Here is a 12,359-nt window from a genome sequence, read left to right on the forward strand (position 1 = left end):
CTGATATAAGGTAGCCACCACTTAATGTGACACAGTATCGGCCCTGGTTTTCTAGGATGGCCCTTGGCTTTGTGCAAGCATGAGGACTGTTCAATAAAGGAAAACTTAAAGAAACATTGTACAGCAGTTTGGATTTCCCCAAAGAAGAAAAGAAGGAAAGGTTATCTGATCACATATTGTAAGTAGCCAACGTTTTTCGAATTTTTCCCCCTCTTTCTTTAGGGAATCTGTCATTATAATTATCTATTTCGGTCACTGAAGATTATTGGGTACAGTGTCTTTCCTTCAACTTCTTCTACTTTTCTTTTTGTGAGCCCATGAACATATGTTAAAGACACATTTAAAAAGTAGAGAAAAGTTCAATAAGAATATTCTTAAAACAGTGGGCATGGGGGGGGGCGGGGCAGGGAGGGAACCATGGAAATAATTTCACCATTCTACAAGCCACCAAACCCGCCAGATCACCCCCTCTGTGGGCTTGAAATCTCTGAACACTGAAACCTTTTAAAACAGTAGTGGCTTAAATCTTTTAATAGCTACCAGATATACTTGACTTATTAAATCTGAAAATAAGAAAATATACACTTTCAGGATTTAGAGTGAAGGGATTAGTTGCAGGACTGTGGAGTTCTGTTTCCAGGATGGTTTGTTGGCCCATTTGAAACATAACACCTAGAGCTAGAGGGTATCCAATAGCTGAGGTGCTAAGATGGTCCCAATTAGGGTGTTTTCACATAGGCTCTTTCAATCCTGGCAAACACATCCTATAGAATATAGTGCTTCTTTGGGTTGAACAGTAGTTGACTTGCATAAATGCCAACATCTCTTCTGGCATTTTTGGAAATCTTCCATCATGTAATAAATAGTGCTGTATAATCCAAATTTGTAAATGCCATATTTCATGTAACCCCTGTAGAGACAGCTGAAATTAACCCAGGCTGCTAGGGATCATTGAGATCCTGGAGGTTAAGTTACTGCCTGCATCCAATGTCCTACCACTAATGAACGATGGTGGGGGGCTTTGACCAAAGCTAGGAGAGGGTGCGAGGTTAGCCTTAGTGTAAGAAGCACCCACCAACCGACACTTAGACTTGTCCTTTCTCCTTGAAAACTCTTTCAATTAAGCAAACCTTCTCAGAGGAAATTTACTCAACTCAAGGTAGAATGAGATTTATGTTGCTTTACCAGCTGAGTACCCCAGCCTGCCAAATACTCAGCCCACCCAGGTCCATTGCTATAGTGACAAAACCCACTATAGTAACTATGGTTGAAGTAGAAAGTCTATTAAAACCCATTTCTATATTGGCCAGCTCCTCTGCCCTCATTGCAGTGCAGTCTTCTGGATACACACACACACACACACACACACTCATACACAACATTCTTTTAATCTAATAATAGTAAACTGATTTAGACCATGTTATAGTTTCACGAGAGGCATTTGTACTTGTTTTTTTTTTGTCTTTTATCTCAGTGATAAGTAAATAGTATGGTATTCTTCTGAAGAAACTCATAACTTGTTAACTGTAATTGATGTTTCCAACTCTGTTATTTACATGCTTGAATAATCTACGTTCCTTCATTAGGATCTGAAAAAGACCTAGATAGCATGGCATTTTGTTTTGCTTTAAAATATCTCTGCCTTGAAATAGAGACACAGATGTAGAGAACAAACGTATGGACGCCAAGGGGGGAAAGCGGGGAAGGGAGGGTGGTGATGGGATGAAATGGGAGGTTGGGATTGACATAGATACACTAATATGTATAAAATAGATAACTAATTTTTAAAAAGACCTAAAAATAAATAAATAAAATATCTCTGCCAAACAATTTCAGGAACTTTTAGATTTTATGTAAGAAGACTCCTTAGTGCTCTAGTGTTGAAATACTTGTTATAATGTGTGTCAAAAGGAGATAGCATTTTAAATTCTTCCGTGACTATGTAATTAATAAGTATGTTCAGTGCTTGAAGTATGTGCATGTTACATAATTTTTAGAAAGAGATAAAGTTAGCTCTGAAGTGCATTAGAGAATCACAGATGTTTCTTGTAAGAAAATTCATATGCTTCGTAGGAATTTTGAACTCCTTTCTGATGCTTAGCTTTGTTCCTTGCAAGGATCATATGAATAATTTCATTGAGTTGCTTCAGTTCTTATTTACACAAGCCTTGGGAAGGGAGCTGAAGTGATAAATAACTTGCCCCCTCACCTAGTTCTGAAATGCTTTAGCCTTTTATGTTTTTGTGAATGTGAAGGGAGGGAATAAAATATACAGAAAAGATGTTTGTGTTTAACTAACTTAATCATATAAGTTCCCTTTGTGGGTCTTCTATAAGCTTAAACAGCTTGTCAGGCTAATAGCCAAAAACATGTCCTCAAGTACTGCCAAACGTGTTAAAAGCAGACCAGGCTTTCTTCATATTGAGGTATTGGAAACATATTTTTTTTTAACCTTCTGAATTTTAGGAATAAACCAGAAAAAATCACTCTCTTCTTCTCCTTACCCACAAAAGCCAAAATTATTATTCAATGCAGTGCTGAAATGAGAAACTGATAGGAATAATGATATTTGTGTGGGAGAGTTTTAAACTGGCTTGACTTGGCTGTTTAAGCAGGAAGCAACCAGGTTACAATGGTACATGATGGGTCTTTGTTTTTTATGTGTTCATGTTGCCTGTACACACTAGCTTTTTTTTACTTTGGTTCAGTAACTTTTGGTCAAGTACTTGTCCGTTTATCCTGTTTCTTCTTGAGCAGAGATTCAAGAACAGACAGTGGTGATGCAATATAATAGTACAGAAAAAGACAGTTTTTCTACCATCATTTTCTGAAAATCAGAAAATTTGGACTGTAGTCTAATAGCTGTGTGATTTCTAGTCAGCCACTCAGCCTTTCTGGGCCTCAGTTCCTCACATATAAAGTAAAGGAATTAGGCCAGGTCAGTGCATGTTAACCAAAGGTTTGAACCGTAAACACCTATGGAGCTTTTTCAAAATGCAAACACACAGAGATTGTTAAGGCAGCAGGTTTGGGGTGGGGTCTTTCACATTTAACTTGAAAAAGCTCTTCAAGTAATTTGATACACAGCTGTGGTTAAGAGCCACTAAATTAGATGATCTCTAAGATTTCCTTCCAGTTCTAAAATTTTATGTTTCTAATCCTACTAGACTGAACATTTTTCTTTCCTTCCTTCCTTTCTGTTTTGTTCACTTGTTCATTCATTCTTAACAGCTACATTCATTCCTAATGTTGCTGTCAAAATATAGACATCATTTTAACTCAGTTCTGGGAAGATCTATGTTCTGCTCCTGTGAGTAGATGGTAATTGATATAAGGGAGGAACCACGTTAGTTCACCATTTCATACCCAACGCCTAACACAGTGCCTGGCACATAATGGACACTCAACAACAGAGAGCCCCAAAACTCAGGAATCTTTGAAAATGTGATGTTAGTTATTTTAAAATAATATGGTCAACATTCTGTAGTGTACACAGAAGTATAAATATAATGCTGTACACATGAGACTTATATAATGTTATAAGCCAATATTACCTCAATAAAAGATAAATTAAAAATGAAATAAAGTAAAATAATATGTTCAATATGTTTTTTGTCAGCCTCCAGTTACCTTTCAGGTAAAGTGCCTCCAAATTTAAAACAATGGATGTAATTGTTCATCTGAAAAATAACATAATAAATACATTATTTCCCTTATGTTTTCAGACTTTTGGGATACTCTATAGTGTACTGATTGTAGTTTTTCCCAGATTAACAATTGGTCTCATTGCTTTAAATGTGGAGTTACATCACCTGAAAAGGTATCTGGAGGTTGACAAAAAAGATACTAAGCATATTACTTGAAAGTGTAATTAATGTACTATGAAAAACAGATTATCCTATGAAAACCATAATGTGTCTTATGTTTCCTTATCTCTTGGGCTCCTGCATTTGTTGAATGAATGATTGTTCAATTTTCTGCCATGACCTATGTGTGTCAGTTTAAGAAGTATAACCCAACCAAATCACTATAAAGGTTTCAGAGCTTATCTGACAAATTTACAACTTTATTACAATTTTAAGTCTTATTTTAAAATATTTTAAATTACAAAGGTCAAAATTTTTAAATCGTATTGCTAATTATAATTGTTTTTTATAGCCAGCAATTATGTTGGATCCTTTTACAGACATGATTCCACATCATATATTTCATAACATATAAAGTGCTTTTAAAGTGTCCATATCCACAGTGCATGTGTGTATACATAGATATATGTGTATGTACACACATATATATATTGTTCTAGATACGATAAATCAGAAAATCTCAATAAAATATGAGAAGCACACTCTGTTTTTCTCATAACTATGATGCATCTGAAAGTTTTATTATCAAGGGTAGGAAAATTCTTGGTTGCATAGTTGTGTGCAAATTGATTAAAAGAGTTTGTTGCCCATTTTGTTTCTTTGCTCTTTTCTTCAGTCTTTGAAAAATTGGGTTATTTCCTATCATTATCCATTATTACCATTACTGTAGAACATAGACTAAATAAAAAGAACTTAAACCAATCAGTGTAACTGCTGGCTGTGTCTGCATAATAGGAACAAAAGGAGACATTTGATACTTACCTAGTTTACTTGATTTTTTTGTTGTTATTGTATGTTGCCGTTCTTGAGGGGAGGAAGGGTGCTTTGTTTTTAATTAAAAGAACTTTAAAAATTCACCTCTTTAAAACCTGGATAACTGTCCAGTTTCCTCTGAACTTTTACACTGTGAAGGCATGGCCAGTAGCAAAATCAGCTAGCGTGAGCTCTTTTTTCCTACACCCACTGCCAGATCAACTAATCAGGGCCTCAGAGTGGACACTGACACCTGAGTTATCTGCTTGGGTTGTTTGTACAACGTTAACAGGAAAGCTCTCTCTTAGTCATTATGTGAAGGGATACTACTGTGAGGCACTTTAGTCAGGAAAAAGATTAAGTAGTCGCTAAACAGGGTTTCAGGATCATTGGAGGTAAATTGAGGGCTGGTCCAAAGTATGGTATAAGCCTTATTATTTGTAGGTTTCACTTTCCTGAAGTTTCACAGCTAATCTTGTTTGTTCTGGACTTCAAGCTAATATAAAAGCACACGTGTTGGTTTTTCCAAGTGGGAAGATGGCTCACTCCATCCCTTCAGGTCTCGGCTCAAAAGGCATCTGATATCTGGGAAGCCCTCCCTGATCACCTTACATGAAACAGCAGCGCCCCTGCCTTCCCAGCCACCAGTTAGCACTCCCAAAACCCCTTAACCTGCTTCAGTTTTCTCCATAGCACTTACCACTCCTGGACAGATACCTACTTATTGTAGCTGTTTGTTCCAGGAAGAAATCTCTATGCTGTCTTGTATACGGCTTTATGCCCATTCTTATAGTGCCTGGCACATAGGCACATAATGCCTGCAGAATGAATGACTGCAAATATTTAGGGAGCTTCGAATTGGAACACCCCTCCCTGATCTAATAATATGTATAATAATGTGTATAAGCTAGTTAGAGGGTTTTACTCTTACATTCTCATTCTCATAATAGAACCATAAAGTTAGCAAATGGCCACCCTCATTTTCCAGGGTAGGCATTTGTGGACCATTTTAATGTTATATATAAAGTAAAAACGGAAACCAGGACTTCCCTGGTGGCACAGTGGTTAAGAATCCGCCTGCCAATGCAGGGGACACGGTTGGAGCCCTGGTCCAGGAAGATCCCGCATGTTGTGGAGCAACTAAGCCTGTGCGCCACAACTACTGAGCCTGCGCTCTAGAGCCCGCGAGCCACAACTGCTGAGCCCACATGCCACAACTACTGAAGCCCGCGTGGCTAGAGCCCGTGCTCTGCAACAAGAGAAGCCACTGCAATGAGAAGCCCGCGCACCACAATGAAGAGTAGACCCCACTAGCCTCAACTAGAGAAAGCCCGTGCGCAGCAACAAAGACCCAACGCAGCCAAAAATAAATTAAAAAAAAAAAAAGAAAAATCTATATGTCATAAAATAACCTTTAAAAAAAACAAAAAAACAGGGCTTCCCTGGTGGCGCAGTGGTTGAGAATCTGCCTGCCAATGCAGGGGACACGGGTTCGAGCCCTGGTCTGGGAAGATCCCACATGCCACGGAGCAACTGGGCCCGTGAGCCACAATTACTGAGCCTGCGCGTCTGGAGCCTGTGCTCCGCAACAAGAGAGGCCGCGATGGTGAGAGGCCCGCGCACCGCGATGAAGAGTGGTCCCCACTTGCCGCAACTAGAGAAAGCCCTCGCACAGAAACGAAGACTCAACACAGTCATAAATAAATAAATAAAAGAACGTGAATTTCTAAAAAAAAAAAACAAAAAAACAAAACAGAGACCTGACTGCTGTTTTTATCTGAGTGAAAATCTCCGAAACAGAGTCTTTTGGTGTATTTGGCTGGGGGCGTGGGGGGGGGGGTGGTGGGGGGTGTGCGGAGGTGCGGGTGGCAGCTACACTGGAGTTTCTGAGCTGTTTCCTCCCTTATCTGAATAAAGCCAGAGAAATGTTATGGAGTATGAGGAAAGAAACTGATCAAATACCCCTCCTCCCTTCTCTCCACCACAAAGTGCTCAATGATATGTAATCATATAGTGAATGGATGCTATATTAATAGAAGTAAGACCAAATATTTGTGAGCTATGTGACTTCCCACTTCATAATGCACCCATGCTGCTCTGTAACCTTAAAAAAAAAAAGGTAGTATCTTCTGACAGACTTTTATGTTAAAATAAGGATGATGGACTATCTTTCACTCAAGAAATCCTGACTTAAATTCCAGAGGTGAAAAGCTAATCCTCTAAGTGATTTCAGCCAGCTCAGTAAGAAACCTGGTTGCTTGAAATTATTATTTTAATGTCTCAGGTTCCAGGGCTAAATTGGCGGTGAGTCAGCTTTACTGTTAAGGAGCTGTGCCAATGTATTTGTCCAGAAATGATCATGTTTTAACTCAGGGGTTGTTTATTACTAATACAGCTAATATCTCCGAAGTACACAAAGCAATTTCAGATTCATCTCATTTACCTTCACTGCATCTTTGTGTAGAGGTCTAACCAAGGTTGTCCCCAATTTACTGATGGGGAAGCTGCCTGTTTGTTCAAGATGCACCTTCCTAAGGAGCTTTGGTTTGATGATTCCTAAATAAATTAGTAGTTCAATTTTTCTAAAGAAAGAAACAAACAAAAGAAAGAGGAAAAATAAGCACTTATAATCTATCTAAAATAGTTTGATGATGTTTTATTGTTTTGTAAACATTGCTGTGCTTATATTCTATATTAAATGCTTTTAGATAATTATAGCCTCTACTACTACTAACTTACATGTAATCTTGGACAAGTCACTTAATTTTTTGGACTTCTTACCCACTTTGTGCCTCAGTTTCCTGAATGATGTGAGAGGCCTGATGACATTTTAAGCTCAGAATTTCCTTTTTTCTAAAATACTGGATTTGGAGGCTAAAACTTTAGGGGAATCGTTAATAAATGGGAGCTAATATTGTTATTATTATTAATTTTCATCATTACCTAAGTCCCTGACTACAATTATTTCACAATCTACTCAAAATTATTCGTTAACCAGGTGCAACTTTTAAAAATGGTCTCTTTATTCATGATTCAGTGTGGCCAATTCAAAATTCAACAGTAGCTGTGTTTTAAAGACCTAAGAGAATGTACACTTCCCCTTACCAAAAGTCTGGTTTAATAAGTTACATTATAATTTAATATGAGGAGCTAAAAAAATGTAGTAATATTCAGAGCAAATTATTAATCTGATGTAGTTACAACAATGGCATAGTTATATTCATACTAAAAGTTAACAAACGTGAGTACTGTGTTTATACATGGGAAATATGGAAAATTTATAAAGTAAGACTCAAAGTAGTATGTTCACTTACTTATGTAATCAATAGTGATTATAGGGACTTCTCTGGTGGTGTAGTGGTTAAGAATCCGCCTGCCAATGCTGGAGACACGGGTTCGAGCCCTGGTCCGGGAAGATCCCACATGCCGCGGAGCAACTAAGCCCGTGAGCCACAACTACTGAGCCCACGTGCCACAACTAATGAAGCTTGCATGCCTAGAGCCCATGTTCCACAACAAGAGAAGCCACCACAACGAAGAGTAGCCCCCACTCGCTGCAACTAGAGAAGTCTGCACGCAGCAACGAAGACCCAATGCAGCCAAAAATACATACATATATACATACATACATAAATAAATAAAATTTTTAAAAAAATAGTGATTATAATTTTGTTTAAAATGTGCGTGTCCATTGACCAAATTGGAATTAATTGGGGGAGGTTTAGAGAGGGTTTGCTGGAAAATAAGAGTAGCCCAGCATCCATTTTAGTTGCATTCTTAATATTTTTTTAAACCATAATAATATTCTTATCTCCCCCCTCTCCCAATAAAAGCTGGTATAAATATGCAGTCAGTGGTGAAACTCTTTCTGTATTAATCTTAAATAATACATGTTGGCCTGTGTCACCATACCTACTGGTCTGGGTGTTCCATTTTTGTAGCAAAAATCATTTTTGTGATTAATTAAATCACTAACTTTTACGCAGATTCTCAGGCCCTTGGATCTTATTCACATTCTAATTAGGCTGAGCCTGAAGTTACAGACGGCCCACTGGGAAGTAGGGTACTACTTATATTATATCTCCAAAGATGGAGTTTGTGAGTTGTTCAGATGAACAACTCAATGAGCCGTGGCCCCGATCCCAGCAGATTTGCAAGTGACTATAAGTGCTGTTCCAATAGGAAGTCCTATAGAAATGTGACATTAATAATCACCAGTTTGAATCTGGGTCGCTTCAGCCATGACTCAGAGATCAAACGCTATCAGATGGTAATGAGTGTGTGAAAGTGCTGCAAGAAGGCATTCCATCTCTTAATGACACCTTTGTGGGCCTTCTCAGCAGAAGGTTAGAGGGAGGAATAGAAATAAAGTCGCATCTGCTCCTTGGTCTGGAGGCCAGCCCTCCAGGTTACAGCTGGCATACTTTTGCAGAGATGTTTTAGGGACAGCTCACAGTAGTTTCTGTTGTTCTAGCTCCTTAAATGGACATACAAAACCTTTCATCTTCTGCCTCATTTCCTGACCATTTATTCACTTCAAAGTGATGGTAGCTATTTTGCATATTCTCTACCGCCTTTTCTCTCCTCTGAAAGGTAAGAAGAAATTGCACTTACAAACGCATGTTAACCATTTAATGTTAAACTTCCCATTTTTATTTCAGTTTGGGGGCATCATTTTCACTTCAGCACACCCTCATTGAGTCCTGTGGTTTGCCAGGCACTGTGCTAGGCTCTGGAAATACAAACATCAGATAAGAATGGTTCCTGTCTTTAAAAAGCTCACCATTTTGTAGGGAAGGAAGGCATTTAAGCACTTGTGAAATACTGTGGTAGAGACAGGAATAGAAATGTACTAGATATAGTAGTGGTACAAAGCCAAAAGTGGAAATCATTTGTTCTGTGTGAATTGTTAAGGAAGGCTCCAGAGAGGGGGATATGGTTGAGATGGGTCTTGACGACTGAATAGGAGTTGACCAAGCCATTAGAATTGGACAATGACTCAGGCTGGGGAGAAGGCAAAGTGTGTGCTGAGGCAGGAAACATGAGACAAGCATGATGCTCAGTGAATTGCAAATCTTTATATCTGGCTCTAAGATTAATTATGTGCTTAGTCATGGACTTATTGTCACCTTTATAAAACTTCAGTTTCAATCAAAAGTAAGAGATGAGTTTTGACAGCTTTAATTGTGACCCTGTCTTTCTTCTCTGTAATTGACTTTAAGCTTCTGAATAAGGGCTCTCTCTTCTCCTTAAATGTTGTATTAACCTGGCCATCCCACCAGGTATTTATTTACACTTGTGTCTTTTCATTGTTATGTTGGTACAATCTAAATTTATTTACTCTTCAGTTTCACTGCCAGGTTTCAATTTCAGACTCAAGTGTTTAGACAACATTATATAATGTGTTGCACTTTTATGACATCTGCTTTAGTACTGTAAGTGCTTTCGATGAAAGCTAATGGTTGGGACAAAAAAGAGCCTAAATGTCACCAAGTGGCCACCAGATGTGTTTTATTGTGTTGGTATCTCTGTTTTGTTTTCATAAAAACTTTTTTTTAGTCTAAAAAAACCTTACCAAGCAGAAATAGCAGACAGTAGACTTGTAGGAGATGAACTATTTTCTTCATTTCCTGATTGTTATTTCTTGATCTCCTGTTTCAAAAACTATGATTCAGCTGAAAAAAATCCATAACAATATAATTTAGAATACTGTACTTTTTAAAAGCAAATTACGTTATGTTTGTTTTTCAAAGGTAAGTTCACTTCTTAGGCTGGAAGGCCTGCTGTGTTTCAATATGTGGTTCTTCAGTGTGGTGAGATTAAGATTGTGATTTAACATCTTTCAGAATTTCTGCCATCTGATTGTTCACTGAGCAATCAGTATGTTTTCAGGCAGTCTGGCGTGTGATAAATATTTTGTAGCATATGTGGCTGAACATGCCAATCGCAAAGGGCTTTACAAGCTTTAATTAATTTTCACAACAACCAGATGCACTCTGCTTTATTCATGAGAAGTCCACAGACAGTGGAGTTCAGAGTGTTGCCCAGATTCGTCTAGCAAAGTGGTTTACAAACTTTTTTTGGATAGCTGAACACTTTTCTCAAACACAAGATAATCTGGAACTCCAGCACGTCAAGTAGAAACTGCTTTTGTTGGGAGGGAGAAAGGGAGTTAGTGATAGGGCTGCCAGATTTGTCAAGATAAGAAAACCACACAAGATGCCCAGTTGATTTGGATTTCAGGTAAACAATTAAGAATTTTTAGTATAAGTGTGTCTCAAATATTGCATGTCCCTAAAAAAATGATTGATGGTTTGTCTGAAATTCAGACTTAACCATGCATCCTGTATGTTACCTGGCAACTCAAAAGTTCCTGTTTATAGCCCTGCCCTTTTAGTGCCCTTGTCTCCTCCTCAGCCAGGTGAGGGTCCTGGTTCCTTGCACACAGTTTGAAAACCACAGATAGAAGAAATCTATACAAATGCTGAGAGAGAATTAATAATACGTTTTCTTTCTCAGTCCAAATTTAGGAAGTATTATCACTTCCTTGGCTGTGTTAGAGACTCTCCATGACCATGCATCCACTGCTGCACACGATAGTTGTAAAGAATTATTGCCTTTGCTTTGCCTTTCTTGTTTCTTAGGATAAAATACTTTAGTCTCCCAATCTTTGGGAACAATGTTTGTCAAGTCACCTATTCATATGTCAGCAATTTAAGAGGAAGGAGAACTGATGGTAAATCAGAATTGCAGGTTGGCCAAATAGAGTCCATCCATAAAGAGAAAAATGGATGGGAGCTTGTGAGCCTGATTCTAGTGCAACCCAAGGGAGAGGTGCCTGCATGGGCCCATCCTTGGCTTTTGGTCTAGTTGACATGCACATGTTTTAGTGGTCCTGGCTTGAAGATAATACCTGTTAAGGTAATTCGGTTATTTTGCTCCAGTATTTTAAAGCAGCCCTCAGATTATTATTTTCATTTCTCAAGCTGACTCCTTTGTGGAATATTCTTATTTATTTGGCCATTACATTTCTCAGTGTAACTGAGTACAATCTAATTAGCGATCAGAAGCCACTAAATTTCTTTAGGACGAAACAATCCTGCAATGCTCGAGGAACTCCCTGGATTAACTGATGAAAAGTCTTTTAAAAACATACAAGAAACTGAGGACCTTCTCCCGGACCTATGGGTCCCCAGGTGCTTTGGGTTTGATGCCCTGTGTGGATGGCCTACTGACTCTCCGTGAAGTTTTTCTATTAGCAAAATGTTAGTAATGGTTTATTTCTTGGTGGGTAGATTAGGAATGGATATGACTTTGTGTCCCTCTTTCATTTTTTCCATAGTCTGTGCTGTAGGTGTGTTACTTTTTAAATAAGGAAATTAAGTATTAGTGATATATTTTAAATGTTTCTTGGCAGGGGGAAACCCCATAAATATTTCCTTGTTTAAATGTTCTAAAGTATAGATGAAGATATCTGGAATACAGATAGTTTTCATTTGCAAATGCTTATATATCTTTGAAGGTTAATCGTAATATGAAATCTACCCAAATTGTTCACACTTAAAATTTATCTCTCATTCATTCATTTTATTCATTCAACAAATATTTATTGAAGAAACATAGACATATTCCTGTACAACACAAGAAAGGGGGTGATGAGTGGAAGCAAAAGGAAAGGAAGATCCAAAGATGTGACCCACTCGCTCCATCCTTCAGGACGCCACGATGTGGTGGGCTGGG

General features: G+C 38.1%; 1 protein-coding gene and 1 pseudogene across 8 annotated transcripts in view; one reads left to right on the forward strand and one right to left on the reverse strand.

The window, feature by feature from the left end:
• The window catches only part of LOC309641915 (cytochrome c oxidase assembly factor 8 pseudogene), a 1,056,438-nt pseudogene that overhangs the window by 755,160 nt on the left and 288,919 nt on the right, over positions 1-12,359 (reverse strand). The window lies entirely within an intron of this gene.
• PRICKLE1 (prickle planar cell polarity protein 1) overlaps positions 1-12,359 on the forward strand; it is a 106,844-nt gene that overhangs the window by 5,124 nt on the left and 89,361 nt on the right. For 6 of the 7 annotated variants that reach the window (XR_014252808.1, XM_082422560.1, XM_082422561.1 and 3 more), the window contains exon 2: positions 56-178. The exons of the other annotated variant lie outside the window; for it this stretch is intronic. The gene's annotated coding sequence lies outside the window, so the exon portion shown is untranslated. The remainder of the gene's footprint in view (positions 1-55; positions 179-12,359) is intronic. 7 annotated transcript variants of the gene reach the window in all.

Source organism: Balaenoptera physalus (genome assembly GCF_965194825.1).
Source record: "Balaenoptera physalus genome assembly, chromosome: 13".
Lineage (NCBI taxonomy): Eukaryota > Metazoa > Chordata > Mammalia > Artiodactyla > Balaenopteridae > Balaenoptera > Balaenoptera physalus.